Here is a 16,628-nt window from a genome sequence, read left to right as displayed (position 1 = left end):
CTCAATGCTGAGGCTGCTGGAGGATCAAACTAATATGCTCCAGTGTATGGTTGAGCTGCAGGAAAGGCAGCAAGAGCACAGACTGCCGCTACAGCCCCTGTGTAACCAACCGCCCTCCACCCCAAGTTCCATAGCCTCCTCACCCAGACGCCCAAGAACGCGGTGGGGGGTCTCCAGCCACCTAGCCACTCCACCCCAGAGGATTGCCCAAGCAACAGAAGGCTGGCATTCAATAAGTTTTAAAGTTTTAAACTTTTAAAGTGCTGTGTGGCCTTGTCCTTCCCTCCTCCACCACCCTTCCTGGGCTACATTGGTAGTTATCCCCCTATTTGTGTGATGGATTAATAAAGAATGCATGAATGTGAAGCAACAATGACTTTATTGCCTCTGCAAGCGGTGATTGAAGGGAGGAGGGAAGGATGGTTAGCTTACAGGGAAGTAGAGTGAACCAAGGGCAGGGGGTTTCATCAAGGAGAAACAAACAGAACTTTCACACCGTAGCCTGGCCAGTCATGAAACTGGTTTTCAAAGTTTCTCTGATGCGCACCGCGCCCTCCTGTGCTCTTCTAACCGCCCTGGTGTCTGGCTGTGCGTAACCAGCAGCCAGGCGATTTGCCTCAACTTCCCACCCCACCATAAACGTCTCCCCCTTATTCTCACAGATATTGTGGAGCACACAGCAAGCAGTAATAACAGTTGGAATATTGGTTTCGCTGAGGTCTAACCAAGTCAGTAAACTGCGCCAGCGTGCTTTTAAACATCCAAATGCACATTCTACCACCATTCTGCATTTGCTCAGCCTGTAGTTGAACAGCTCCTGACTACTCTCCAGGCTGCCTATGTATGGCTTCATGAGCCATGGCATTAAGGGGTAGGCTGGGTCCCCAAGGATAACTATAGACATTTCAACATCCCCAACGGTTATTTTCTGGTCTGGGAAGAAAGTCCCTTCCTGCAGCTTTTGAAACAGACCAGAGTTACTGAAGATGCGAGCGTCATGTACCTTTCCCGGCCATCCCATGTTGATGTTGGTGAAACGTCCCTTGTGATCCACCAGTGCTTGCAGCACTATTGAAAAGTACCCCTTGCGATTTATGTACTCGCAGGCTTGGTGCTCCGGTGCCAAGATAGGGATATGGGTTCCGTCTATGGCCCCACCACAGTTAGGGAATCCCATTGCAGCAAAGCCATCCACTATGGCCTGCACAATTCCCAGGATCACTACCCTTGATATTAGCAGATCTTTGATTGCGTTGGCTACTTGCATCACAGCAGCCCTCACAGTAGATTTGCCCACTCCAAATTGATTCCCAACTGACCGGTAGCTGTCTGGTGTTGCAAGCTTCCACAGGGCTATTGCCACTCGCTTCTCAACTGTGAGGGCTGCTCTCATCTTGGTATTCTTGTGCCTCAGGGCAGGGGAAAGCAAGTCACAAAGTTCCATGAAAGTGCCCTTATGCACGCGAAAGTTTCACAGCCACTGGGAATCGTCTCAGACCTGCAACACTATGTGGTCCCACCAGTCTGTGCTTGTTTTCCAAGCCCAGAATCGGCGTTCCATCTCATGAGCCTGCCCCATTAGCACCATGATGCCCACATTGCCAGGGCCTGTGTTTTGAGAGAAGTCTGTGTCCATGTCTTCATCACTCTCGTCACCGCGCTGACATCACCTACTCGCCCGGTTTTGCTTTGCCAGGTTCTGGTGCTGCATATACTGTTGGATAATGCGTGTGGTGTTTAATGTGCTCCTAATTGCCAAAGTGATCTGAGCGGGCTCCATGCTTGCCGTGGTATGGTGTCTGCACAGAAAAAAGGCGCGGAACGATTGTCTGCTGTTGCCCTGACGGAGGGAGGGGAGACTGACGACATGGCTTACAGGGTTGGCTTACAGGGAATTAAAATCAACAAAGGGGGTGGTTTTGAGAGAAACTGAATGGCCCCCCCAAGGATAGAACTCAAAACTGGGTTTAGCAGACCATTGATTTCACGGAGGGAGGGAGGAGAAAATGAATACAAAACAAATCTGGTCTATTTCTTGTTTTGAGCCACTTCATCTATCTTTATACATCTTGCTGGCAGCAGACTGTGCAGTACGACCGCTAGCCATCGTCATCTCCTGGGTGCTCAGCAGAAGACGGTGCAGTACGACCGCTAGCCATCGTCATCTCCTGGGTGTTCGGCAGAAGACGGTGCAGTATGACTGCTGGCCATCGTCTTCTGCTGGCTGCTGATTAAAAGATAGTGCACTGCCGGTAGGACTCAATTGCCATGAGACAAAACTTAAAAGGGAAATGACCTGGCTGAGTCACTCCCATGTTTGCCCAGGCGCCCCTGACCTCATCGAGGTCGGTTAAAAAAGCACCCAGGACTACGACGACAATGGCTACCAGTCATACTGCACTGTCTGCTGCCAAAAGGCAATAAACTGCTGCTGTGTAGTAATGCAGTACCACATCCGCCAGCACCCAGGAGACAGACGGTGATGGTGAGCTGAGCGGGCTCCATGCTTGCCATGGTATGGCATCTGCAGAGGAAAGCCCTTGCTTTCGTGGAAGGAGGGAGGGAGGGAAGGGGGGCCTGACAATATGTACCCAGACCCACCCGCGACAATGTTTTAGCCCCATCAGGCACTGGGATTTCTACCCAGAATTCAAATGGGCGGTGGAGACTGTGGGAACTGTGGGATAGCTACCCACAGTGCAACGCTCCAGAAGTCAACGGTTGCATCTGTACTGTGGACACAGTCCGCCGACTACATGCACTTAGAGCATTTGTGTCGGGACACACACAATCGACTGTATAAAAATGCTTTCTACAAAATCGACTTCTATAAATTCGACCTAATTTCGTAGTGTAGACATACCCTAAGTCTGATGTTGGGGAAGGCTCTGATGCATCCTGAACTGGAGGGAGGGGGAGTTACAGAACCAGAATGGAAATGCCAACGCCTGGGCCTGATTCACAAGGGAGTGTGACTCGTCTGCCTCTTATTTTTAGAACTATTGTGTTAAAAAAGGGAGCGAGTGCTTATTAACCTGTAATGCCAGGAATAAGAACTGCCTTCAGGTCGGGCCTCAGGAATAAGTCGCACTGTCTGATTTAGTTATTTATATCCACCCTGCTGGTAAATTAATTATGTTTTATTTGCAGCACAGCTAAACCGCAGGCGTGCTTCTCAGCGCTCCACACAAAAGTGGAAACATCACCAATGGTGTCATCCTCTTAAGAGATTTGATTAATACCGATAAAGCAGGGCCAGCATATGTACACAAAAGGCCATGTACCCATGGTTACTCAAGGCCAGACTCTGTAACGTGCCTTTGCCTGATCTAGATCTGTAAGCTCTGTGGGGCAGGGACTGTGGGTTTTATATAGCACATAGTGCAGTCCTGCTTTAATGTGGCTATTAAATAATAAAGAGCTAGCTAATGAAGTGCACCTTTGAAATGGCTGGGGGATGGTCTCCAAAGAGTTGTTGCTTTGAAGGCCCCTAGTGGACTGTTCACCGTAGAGATGGCGGGGTTTGCAGCCGCCTTCTGGGAGATGAAAATGCTCCACTGCATGAAGCTAGTGGAAGGTAAATATTTTCATTTTGCCATGTGTCCCAAACGTGGAACTACCAGCGCCCAAGGGCACTCTTGCCACTACGCTCTGTCACCATTCCAGGATGGTACTTCACCTGGGACAGAGACACTGGCTGCAGGGACTCTGTATTTTAAGGAGAGAGAGCACAGTAAGGGGCCATGAACATGCCGCATGGCCTGACATCTGTGGAGAGAGTGACGGAGTGGATTATGGTGGCAAAGTTGACTTCTTAGGTAAGAGGGACAGAAGTCTATAAATGGCTTAAAGGAAATGATATAAATTAAAGGAAACACTTATCTTGCCACAGGATAGCAGCTCAGACCGAACACTGGGGGAGGAAAAGAGTGGGCTGGACAACAGGAAAGATTGTTTTAATAGCTAGAGTGATTGGGTGTTGGAAGGCTTTCTCTTGACTTCAGTAGGCTTTGGATCAGAGACTTAAAGGAATTAGATAAACTTTTACTAATGGGAAGAATTTAGGACTAAGTCCTGTGACATTCAGGGCCTGTGCAATCTGATACAAATGGCGCTGTGGGCTGATCTATATGACTGCTTACGCCAATGTAACTTACGTTGCTCAAGGTTGTGAAAATGACACCCCCGAGTGACGTGATTTACAGTGAGCTAAGCTCTGTCCACACCAGTGGGAAACGCTCTCCTGCGGACAGAACTTCCGCCTCTCGCGGAGATGGAGTAATTATGGCGAGAGATGAGTGAGCTCCTGTCGGCATAGGGCACGTTCACCAGACACAGCACAAAGCCCAGGAAGGTTCCCAGGACATCCTGCTTACAGGAACTAGAACAGGAGAAAGTAGACCTTGGAAGTCCCTGTCGATGATAGGCTGAGAAGCACTGGGATGAAATACCTGCCTGCCTATACCCTGAGGTACTCTCCGCTTCTGAAACCAGGCAATGGTTTGATGTCTTTCTGTATTTGTCATGGTGCTGTTTGGTTGTGATGAATGTTTGTGCTCATTAGTAGTGTCTTTTTCCCCTTTCAGTGTTACGCCACTGATACAATTGAATCCCTCTGTTGGCAGTACGGGAATGGTGTGTGTATGTGCCCCATACAGCAGCACTCTGTATTAAAAGGAAATATAAATTAACATACCTGACACTGATGTCTCAGGGATCCTGGGAAAACTGGATATGAAACTAGAGAAATGATCTCAGATTAGGGTGACCATACGTCCTGCTTTGGCTGTGACAGTGCCTTTTTTTAAGCCTTGTCCCGGCCATCCTGACTTTTTTGGCAAAAGTGGGCATTTGTCCAGGTTGCTCTTGCTGATTTGATCAGTTGGCCAGAGCAAACAGTACAAATGCCCACTTTTGACAAAAATGTAGGGTGCGGTGCAGTCAGAGAAATGGGGAGGGGGCCCAAGCGGAGATGCCAGCCCCACGCAGGGGGAGAGGCAGGTCTGGGGTGGGGGCAGGCAGGGTTTGAGCGACCAGCGACAGCCTGGCATGGGGGCCCAGCAGGGTTTGAGCGACCAGTGACAGCCTGGCGTGGGGGGCCGGCAGGGTTTGAGCGAGCAGCTGGGGCCAGCTTTATGTGGGGGAGGTTGCGGGCAGTGGGGCCAGCCCCACAGGGGAGGAGGCTCTGGGCAAGTGGCTGGTGGGGGGGGGAGTGCACCTCGGAAATATGGTTACCCTATCTCTGATCCCAAGGTCTCTCTTCAGTAAACAGCTGATGTGCTTTCTGCACCCAGGGCAATATGAACAAACTGCTGATTTGGATCCAAACGCTATTTGCATTTCAAAGAGGTGGCGGACATGTGGCAGTGCATTGTGGGCAGCCAGGGTAGGGAGCGATGAGTAATTGTGGCTGGTTTGGTATTTTCATTCGCACTAATGAGGATTAAAGGAGTCACAGCAGCCTGCTTCTCTCCGCTGACTTACTGCTTGTTCTTGAAAGGCGTTATTTACATGCCACGCAAGGTACTGGGGGACCAAGCCACCCTATGGGCCCAGCCTCTGCTGATGTGGGTTAGGAACAGCTAGGCACCCAGCGACGCCCAGGGAGCTCACTGGGTAGGAAGGGGATTCGCCATTGCTCTCAATGCTGAGCACTCTTGCCGCTTAGGTAGCTCCCTTAATGGATGCTGAGTGCTGCCGGAAAATCTGGGCCCAGCTGTGGGTTCAGAGCCCTTCTGAAAGCCCTGCTCTTCATGCTTCATGTTGGTCAGTAGCCTGTGTGAAGTGAGTGTGCACTGGCCCCACTCCCATTCTTCCAAGGCTGGGGTCCACATCACAAAAGCCCCCATCTTGTGCCTTGGCCGGTGGGAGAGGCCTGGCTGGGCCAGGAGGAGAAGTGGACAGGCCAAGAGTGGGGCATCACACTGCTTCCAGCCCCATGGTGGGACTGTATTTTTAACACAAAGTTGGTTCTGCTGCTGCTCAGTGGTGTCTGATCATCACAATCCTCTCTCCAATGATTGTCCCAGCTTCGGCTGGCAAGAGACCACTTGTAGGGCTGGGTGGATAGCTCCTTCTCCAGGTCCAATCTAACCAGTGAACAGAGCTGGGGGAACTCTTTCCCCTGTGTTTGGGTGCTTTGTTTATGACATTCTGATATGTCCAATTATTTTGTAATGCAGACAGCTGTGATTTATTTGCTTTGCCATCAATCGATGGGTTGGAAATGACATTCTAAGGCTGTACAGATTGCAGTGAGAATCATGCATCTTACATATGACTAAGAAGAGATGAGCTGGAATTGAATTCCTGATCCCGTTGGACAATCAGCCCACCTACAGAGGAAAGAGGGGTCTGGAACTTGGGGAATCTGCGTTCTCTTCTCCAATGTGCTTTTCGATTTCCAGTGTGACCTTGGGTAGGGTACTGGGGGCCAGACATGTCCTGCATTGTGCTTTGCATTAATGACATCCATGCCGACTTCAGTTCCCCTGCAGCCAAAGCATTGAGTGAAGTCTGCAAGACTCGGCCCCATGCTTACTTGTTCAAGCTTCACACTGTTTTACAACCAGTCCACCCACGTGTGGGATGGAACCGTTCCTGGGTGGTATCTGAACCCAGCATCACCCTAGCCCCCATGGCAGTTCTTGCAGAATGACCTTTCATTTTAATTCTACCCCTTCTTGTGGCTGCCAGGAAAACCTTTTGAATATGACCTGATGCACTGTGGTAGAAAGGCAGACGGAAACTAGAGCTCCATCCAGCTCAGCGTGGTTAACTCTGAAGTCTAATGGTGGTTGTTTCTCAAAGGGTCTCAGCTTGGCCTCCTTTAGCTTCAATAAGTGTTGAGGGTGCTTAGAAGCTTGCAGGATCAGTCCCAAAGGGAGACGTGCATGCTCAGCACCTCTCAGGCTTTGGCCTATTGACTCCAATAAGAGGTTTGCCTTGTTAAGGACTTTAAAACTTGGCCCTTCATGATTGAACTCTTCAGCACAGGCCTCCTGGCCTGGCCTGTGACTCGGGTGTTAATGGCCTGCAGGGAATTCTGAATACAGTTCCCCTTGCTTAAAAAAAATATACTTCCCCTGTTCTTTAAAACTCAGGGGATTGCCAAAGGCCCACAAATGTTTTCCTTTCCTGTGAACTAACTTCTGAAATGTATCATTGTCTCTCTGCTGCTGCCTTCAGTTTCCTCCTGGTCTCTCTGCCAACTGGTACTTTTCTGTCATCGCTATCTATCAATGCCACCATCCTGGCATCGCTTCCCTTTGCCGGCTATTGAAACTGAGATCTGGTTAACCGTCTTTGCCTGTGCCTTATTGGGGAAGAGTTGCAGGGAGAAGGCAGGGCAAGAGACTGTGTAAAGATGTCTGTGTTCCTCAAGAGGCACAAACTACAGTATGTAACTATTATCTCAAGCTGACAGTTGTGGGCTAAACAGAAAGAATACAGATGCTGCCAGAGCAGCAGAGAGAGATCAGCTGGAAGCCACAAAACCAAAACCACATGGTATTTCTGCATTAACTGAGCCTCTGCTCAGATCTTTCTGAACTCTGATAGTTCATTAGAAGTGATGCTGTAATACTTTACCAGATCCACTCTCATGAATTTGCTCATTATTCTTGTTTAAATGCATGTGGCAATCAAAACATTTGGCCATCTGGCTAAGAGGTCTCCGCCAAATCTGTGGGTTTTGAGTGTGCTGTTCTAGCTTTTCCTTCCTTTCCTCTTCAAAGCCGACATGGGATAAAAATACACTGGCTGCTTTGGAAGTGCAGTGCGTTAAAGGCTTGCTTCCCTTGCTCTTTCCAGATGACCGTGCACCCCAAATTAAATCAACCCAGGTGCGCCTAGAGGTGCGAAATAACCCTGCCTGGCATAAACAAGGAGGAGTCCTTGTGGCACCTGAGAGACGAACACGTTGATTTGGGCACAAGCTTTCGTGGGCTAGACCCCACTTCATCGGATGTGTGTGCCGCTTTTAGCGGGACACCAGAACTCTGCTGTGGCTGCTCTAAAAGGGCTCCCTGTAACCCGCCTGGGTTGGAAATATCACAGGGAGGCGTTCAGTACTTCCTGGTGTCTCCCAGGCTGGGAGCAGCATGCGAACTGAGCAGGCCTTCTGGGGAGCTCTTGCTGCCTTCTCTTCTGGGTCCTGCTGAAACCAGAATGAAAGGCCAGCGAGCTGGTGTGCAGCAGCCTTTCAGATCTCACAACAGCTTCCTTTTAAGCTGGGGGGGGGCAGATTTGGGTCACATTCCTTTTTTCCGCGCACAGAGCTTTGTGCACCCAGAGTCCCAGCAGCTTCCGCGCACTGACTGTGGAATGAGGGTGCAGTCTGAAGGGACTAGCTGCCCACTGGGGGTCCGTCCAACGCAGATAGTTACAGGGGAATCCTCTCTTTCTCTCCCTCTTCCGTTCCCGTAAAGGTGGCCTGCTGAGGGTTTGTTATTAAAGTCTTATTGTAGGAGGTGGGGGGCTCAGTCCTGGATTGGGCCCCTGTGTGTTAGGTGCTGTTCAAACACATGACTATGGGATAGATGGATCATATTTTGCTTCTGTATATTGTGAAAACCTGAAAGGCTTTTTAAATGATTATTTATTCTAGAAATATCCAGACTTCTGTGCCTGGCCTTTCCCAGTGGTACTGGAGGAACAACGGGGCTATCTGGAAGTGTGTTTACTGTCTCCTCTTACCCCTGAATTGAAAGGATGCGTGTGCTGATGGCCCTTCAAGCCAAAATTTTAGCTCGCCCTTGATATTACAGGGATGTAAACAAAATTCAGAGTTTAAAAGAGTCTGATAAAAACCTCTCCCCCTCTCCGTTGCTCAGCTTCCACCCTGCTGGCTTTTTTGTGAAGTTGTCACATCAATAATTCTCCAGCCACCATAGTGTCTTCCACAGAGGAGTAAACTAGCAAGGGGCAGAGGAAGGGGAAAATCCCTTTAAAAAACCAAGGGCCCCCAAGTCTTTCATGTCTTGTCTTCATCATAAGAAATAAAAAAGGGCACAATTCCAGCTTGTTTGTTTCTCCTTTGTGGGGCACCTTGTTTTTAAGCTGAACAGCCATCTGCCCTGACAGCATTGTTTGTTCTCTGTGAATAAACACGATCCAAGTGACAAACCAGTTACGGTTATTGATTCCCACGACCATGTCTGGTGCTGTGCAAGACCCTGGATACTGAGCTGCACTGAGCCCTCAGCCACTTCCCCATGGGCATCCATGGGGGTGGCAGGCACAGCCTCCGCGCACTGAAGCCTGCACAGGGGCCATAAAGGAACCACCATGGATGATTCCCTGGAAGCAGAAGCACCATAGGACTGAGATAAGCAGCCCTGTGCGGCCCCCAGCCCCTGGCAGGCCCCAGCAGAGGGACATGCTGTGGGTGGGAGAGGGTGAGCCTAGAACTCTCAGCAGGGAGACCCCAGACAGCCTAGGAAAGGCTGCTCTAAATTAGAGGGGGCACCCCAGAGCTGCTCCAGTTTATGCTGGGAACTGTTTTGGTCTGAATCTGGGTAGCACAAAGTGGCATACGGTCACCTTTTTCCCTCTTGAATCCAATTCTGTGCTGCAGCTCCTCCCTCCAGCTGGAGCTCTCCAAGAGGTCGAATCGGCCTCTGAAATAGTGCCCACAAGCGTGGCATGTGCAAAGAGCCATGTCAGTTGGGAAGACCTTGAACTACTGGATCTGTGCATGCATCCGCAAAGTGCATGCCAGTGAAGGCGCAGCCTGTGGGAATGTGCTTGTACACAACCAGGGAGGTGCCAATGTAGAGGGTTGTGTTGGGTTGTTTTGTGAGGTTGGCTTAAAATTTGTCTCTATTAGCAAAGCAACAAAAAAAAAAACCCAAAAAACCACACACTATGGCTGTAGACATTGTTTTTGCTGCTTAGGATTCACCCTTTATAACTCAAGTTGGTATCTGAAGAACTGAGTCACTGAAAATGGTCTCTGTGGCAGAAGGTGTTAAGCCAACTCCCAACCACGGCCACTGCTCTCCCATGTTGGGCCTGAATGATTTGGCTCAGGACCATCGCTAGTCTCTGTACAGTATGGAGCAAGGTGAGTTTTGAACCCAAGGATGGTACAGAAGGCTATTGTTTCATTCAGGCAGGCTAACGTAATCCCTCTGATACCTGCCAGACAAAATCATGTCAGCCTGTCAAAATGCTGAAGGTAGGACCTCTGACTGTCTCGTTGCTGAAACACGATTTTGAAGAGCGCAGAGTAAATTGTCCACCAGCAGGTGCTGAGAACAATATTTTCGGTAATTGTGTGGAAAAGCTGCTTGCACGTTGTCACAAAGAGAGACAGTCTATGGGAGTTATCAGGTTTCTAATTTAGGGTGACCAGATGTCTTGATATTATTGGGACTGTCCCAATATTAGGGGCTTTGTCTTATAAATGCAACTATCCCTCCCTCCCCCCCAAAAAATACAAAACCCAAAGTGTCCTGATTTTTCACACTTGCTCTCTGGTCAGCCTACTCTAACCAGAAATGAGTGACTAGTGAAGTTTGCAAGGTGGTGCTAAATATTTCAGAGTGATTAGACTTTATTGTGGAACATCTGAGTCTTGAGCACCTTCCTGGCTGGAAAAGTATGTCCTTTCCTTTTCCTTTTCAACTCTATGGTTATGCGAGACTGGTTGCCGTCACATCCTGGGGCGTATTTTATTTCCTATTGATGAATTAACTTGATGTATGGAGATGGGGGCAGGGGAGGGTGCTATGGAGGTTTGGAAGAATTCACCACCAGAGGTAATGCAAGAGAACAGGAAAAGGAGATTATTAGCTATTCTAAGCAACATTTTCTTACGCAAAGTAGATTCAGAAACTGATATATCAAAAAGTTTCTGATTTACTGAGAACAGGGGAAAAATACCAAAGTGTACCTGAAAGATGCAATTGTCTGAGGAAGTAATTTGGAACAGTTGAGCACATCTTCTTCTTATTCCACACTGTCGTTTTCAAGTAAGGGAGATAGCATGTCTTGCATTCAGCATCTTTTTCTTTTTCTTTTTCTTTTTTTTAAGTGGAAATATTAGTGCTGCTTTTCCAGCACTGATGGTGTGAGATAAATAAGAGTTGATAAAAGCGTGAGCTGGAAAGAGAACAGAAATTGAGATATGGTTGTTTAAGGGCTTGGCCTTCTGTGGGTTGTGGGTTTAAAAAAAAAAACTCATTTTTTCCCCCCTGCCTGCCAGACAAACTTTGTTTAAGTTGCAGTAAACAGGGTTTTTTGTTTGTTTGGGGGTTTTTTTGTCTTAGGTCCAATTTTCAGCTCTCCGACCCTTCCTACATCCACCTCCTGCATGAAACAGGTCATTTGTATTTTTTGTGTGAAAATTAGGTGGCTGACTGATGGACAACTAGATTTGGACAAACAGTCAGGCCAAATAGGTGTGTCCTTGCTGTGTCTGGTCACACCAGTAAAAGTGGGAGTGCTAAAGTTGAGGCTGTCTGAAAATGTAGCAACCTGGCTCTGTAGTGTGCTACGGTCCCCACAGTTCTTGCTGGGAGCAGAGGGTGCTTTACGCACAACAGGATCTGGGCATTAGCCCTTGGAGCAAAGTTTTCCATGATGAGAGAGAATTTTAGCTAAGCAACCAATGAATGAAGCTTCTGCTAATTAGACACAGATGAATCTCCGCTGGTTCAGATGGTGTTAAGGGAGCTGTTTTTCCAGCACTAATAATCCAGCCTACCACAATGGCTGAGGCTGATATTGTTTGTTGTTGCTAATGACCACTTTATCTGGAGCACTTTCGAGGATGCTGTTAGTTGCTAGCACTGTGTAAATGCATATTTTATACATGGGGTGTTGCAACTGATCTGCTCCTTCTTGGGTAGGGTATGTGCAACTGTTATTACCTATTACTTTCCTTGCCATCCCATTTGGGGCATTGGTTTTGTGGTAGTCTCGATGGCTGGAAGTGTCACTCATGCAGCAGTGGGAAGAAATACTTTTTCAGGCCAATGAGTCATTTTGTAGCTTTGTTGTCTGTTTGCACCACGGCTTTATAACAAGGTCGGTGTGATGCAGACAGCACTGGCGGCCAGCCTGTTGGCTTTGCCCTCGTCACCAGTCGGAGTGGCATCTCTGTCATTTCCTGCCTCCTTGTTCTGTTCGCAGCAGCAGGAAAAATGGGGAAATGCTCCAGGAGCAGAAGCAGGCTTTTGAAGGGTGCGTCTTGTCGCTGCATGCAGCAAAGAGGAGCAGACTCACAAGTATGAGGACAGCACCAGACGTGGCAGCAGCTAAAATTAGATGCAGAATAGGTGGTATGCCTGGGTTTATCTTTGTCCTTCCCAACCAACCAACTCCTCTGCTCCGCTGCCCTAGATGCACCTCACTTTCCAATCTCTGAAGGTGACCTTATCATTTGGATGAGCTTTGCATAAAACTCTGCTTAACCTTCTGAATATCTGCCACTAGTCAGGCTGGGGCTGGAATATTCAGGCAAGGGTCATGAGAAGAACATGAGCAAAATGCAACTGGCTTTTGAATCTGAATGAATCTTCATGGGCAATTGTCCCTGGTTCCCAGTCTCCACTGTATCTTGGCCGTTCACCAGCATTATCATAGGAGGTGTACAACAGGAGAGATGAGACAAATGCAGCTTTCCTGCCCTGCAGGGCTGACATCCTAAGGACACATGGCGATCAAGGACAAACCATCCCACGGAAATGGAGTAGGTGCAAAGCCATTGTCATTGGAAAAAGGGTTCCTCTGGGCCTGGGTGAAACCCTGAGAACTAGTGCACAGAAGCAGTTAGGCCATAACCTTCCATTTGCTTTCCTATGCTGTGCTTGGCTTAGCATTACCCTTTGACAAGGACGCATCTGAATTCTGGCCTTTAAAAATGCTTCATCTTACATTTCTAAAAACCATCAGGCCTCCTTGCATTGGATAAGCAAAAGTTATCCCAATCCTCTTTAATCTCGTCTTTTCGGAGGTCAGGAACTGTGTGTGTTGTGTGTGGTGCCTAACCCAGTGGGGCCCGATTCCTGTAGTGAGATGCTACCACAGTACAAATAATAAATAATGATTTTGCTTTTACTCTTGCTTTGGGCCCTGTTTCTTCAGTCAAATCCATTCTGGTGCGGGTGGGGCCAGCTGCAGAACTGGGTCCTTAACCATGTAAAAGTTGCATGATGCTCCTATCACTTTATTCCCTGTCTGTAGATTTGTTGCAGTGAGTTTGGCTTTTCTGTGCTTGTATCTCAAAGAGCTGGCTGAGAAGCTCTCCAGTCTGCTGATGTTCATTTTCAATAAATCTTGGCATGCTGGAGAAATTTCAGGTGCCTGGAACAGTGCTAATGTTGGCCCAATATTCAAAAAGGGCAAGTGGGCTGACCTGGGTAACTATAGGCCAGTTAGCCTGACACCAATCCTGGGCAACATAACGGAAAAGCTGATATGGGATTCACTTAATAAAGAATGTAAAGGATAGAAATATAATTAATGCCAGTCAGCTCAGTTGTATGGCAAATAGCCTTTGAGGAGATTACAAGATTGGTTGATAAAGGTAACTGTGTAGATATAATAGACTTTTGTAAGGTGTTTGACTTAGTACCGCATGGCTTTCTGATTTAAAAGCACTATACAATACTTACAAAGCACATGTCAAATGGATTAAGAACTAGCTAACAGACAGATCTCAAAAATAGTCAATAGGAAATCACCATCACATATGAGTGTTTCTGGGGTGGGGTGGGGGATTGCTGCAGGGATCAGTACTAGGTCTGATGCTATTCAACCTTTTCCTCAATGATCTGGAAGTAAATATAAAATCACTGCTGGTCAAATTTACAGATGAGACAAAGATTGGTGGCATGGTAACAAATGATGAGGACAGGGCAGTCGTACCAAATAATCTGAATGGCTTGGTAAGCTGGGCCCCTTCAAACAAAACGTGTCATCTTGCTTTTGGCTGTATTAAAACGCATCTAGGAACAAGGAATGAAGGTGATGGGGGATTGTATCTTCAAGCAATGGTTTTGGAAAGGATTTAGGGGTCCTAAAAGCAATTCAACATGAGCTCCCAGAGTGATGCTGTGACACAAAGAGCTAATGTGATCCTTGGATGTATAAACAGGGGCAAAGGAGTTGGGATGTGACTTGTAACTCTGTATATGGCTATGCTGAGGCTGAGACTGGAACAGGGCATTCAATTCTGGTGTCTACATTTTTAAAAAGATGTTGAAAAATTGGAGAGGGAGCAGAAAAGAGCCACAAAAATGATCAGAGGGGTCGAAAAAATGCCTGACCGTGAGAGACTTAAAAAGCTTAGTCTCTTAAGCTTACAGAAAAGAAGACTGAATGGGCACTTGATTAGTGTATAAAGACCTTCCTGGGGAGAAAATACCAGATATTGAAGGGTCCTTTCATCTAGCGGAGACAGGCAGTACAAGAAACAATGGCTGACGTTAAAGCCAGAGAAATTCAAACAGGAAATAAGGCACAAGTCTGAACAGTGCAGGTGATTTCATCGTTGGTACAAACTCCCAAGGGAAGTGACAGATTCTTTAGCTCTTGGTGTCTTCAGATGAACCCTGGAGGCCTTCTGGAAGATGCTTTAGGCAAACACAAATTATTGGGCTCACTGACTGGGTGGGTGGCTGGCTGAATGCTCTGTGATATACAGGGCTGAAAAGCTCTGTGATATAGGGGGTCAGGCATGATGCTTGCTCCCTCCCCTAGAGTTCAAAATGAGACTAACTTTCAGGCTGCTGTCCTTTAGGGACACTGACAGTTCTCTTTCCACAGCCGCATGAAAATTACAGGCCTCTTTTTAATGGAAAAATATCCCTCTTAAGCAAGCAAGTTCAATTTAGAAGCCATATTTTAGAAGGATCTATACCGTAGTGTGTAATTTATACCAGAAACCAGACACCACCGAAAACCCAGAACTCAAAACCTGAAGACTTTCAAGCCTAAAATAAAGTGGCTAGTTTATAAGTAGGCCTGTACCTTTCTTTGGACAGGGCCCTCCCTGGCATAATTATAAAATCGCCTGCTACATTTTCTGGGTGTGTGAGTGCATTGCTGGTATTGCATGTTCCCTGAGAAATTCAAATAAACATAAACCTCTCTGGTTTGAAAGGTCTGTTGGTGACGTGTTAAGTTACACTTGTGCCCAAGTACTTAAAAAAACAAAAGAAAATAAAAAACCAACAACCTACAAACAAAACAAGACCTACCACCTGATGTGCATTCAAATGACTGTCTGTCTGATCATTAGCAGTATGGAAAGAGGGCTGCCTTTATTTTTAGCAACTGGTTATTTCAAAGGAGGAGCAAAGTGGCCCCGTTAGCTTAACCCCCTGTCCCGCCTTTCAACACTGTTGTATTGAACTGAGTAGGTTCTGGGTTAGCTAGTTCCTTTTTATCATAATAACTGCACTGACATTCAGGCCAAGGTGCAAGGGAGCTTTTCAAAGTCCTGTTTGAGTTGGTCAGATGCAGCTAACCACACGCAGGTCATGTGACCACATAATCTGAGACAACTCAATGGAACTAGGACTTCCTGCTTTCCGGGCCAGGGCCCCATCCTCCACGACCACAGTGGTGCACCTCTGGTAGATGGAGAAAACCACATGCAGCCTTGGTTTTGGTTCACACGCGACTGTGAAGCAGAAGCTGCGCAGAGGGAAAGACGGCTTGGGCTAGGCTGCAAGAAAACATAACAGCTATGCAAATGCAATGGAAAAAATGACTCTGTGCCGGAAGGCCAGTTCAGTTCAGCCATGTTGCAGCAGGCCAGCTTCTAACAAGACTCTTTGCAAAGTCTTTGAGTCTGCCATCAATGCCATTTTGTGAGATCTCTGCAGAGCAAAATTTCTTAAACTGGAGGTCGCTCAGCAGCAGTGAAGTGTTGAGAAACATGCCTGTAATTTTGAGGGGTGTTTTTGGTTTGTATTTTTAGTAAATGACAGGCCAGGTAACTTTTCTCCAACCCTTTTGGGTCCCTATAATTCCAAATGCAACACTGCTTTCTCAAAAGCTTTAACAAGCAAGCCATTGTAGGGTTACGTGTGAGCTTCAAACAAAATGCTGAAGTAAAAACCAACTTTTTAATACCAAAGGAAAGAAACCATTTTACTCTGAAACTGGCATTCTTGTCTTTGATTACATGCTGAAGTAAAACACCCCTTGCCACTACCCCTACTGATTTCAAAGATGTGATCCATGCGTCTACTCTGACACAATAATGCCCTTTTCGAATTTCCTTTAGAATGTTTGCTCCCATAACAGGAGAACAAAACCGGGGAAGGGAAAGGTCTACTTATTTTCATGCCCAGGAAGCAGTTTTAGAGGGGGCAGGGGAAGATGCACAGGATTTTGGTACCTAGCATTGGAGCGGATATTGAATCGTGGGATTGAAAGGGACCTGGAGAGGTCTTCTAGCTCAGTCCCCTGCACTCATGGCAGGCATCAGGCACCTCATGATGTTCTGGATTCCTATAAACAATTGGTAAGGAGCTGAGTAGAGTGGAGTAGATATTTGATATCTCCAGGAATCACATAAACCATGATTCAGGAAAGCAGTTAAACCTGGGATTAAATCTATCCCTGTGCAGGAAAGAAAAGTATGTAATTAACATGATGTGCTTAAGTGC

The sequence above is a fragment of the Dermochelys coriacea genome, chromosome 10 (genome assembly GCF_009764565.3).
Source record: "Dermochelys coriacea isolate rDerCor1 chromosome 10, rDerCor1.pri.v4, whole genome shotgun sequence".
NCBI lineage: Eukaryota > Metazoa > Chordata > Testudines > Dermochelyidae > Dermochelys > Dermochelys coriacea.
This window is presented reverse-complemented; position numbering follows the sequence as displayed.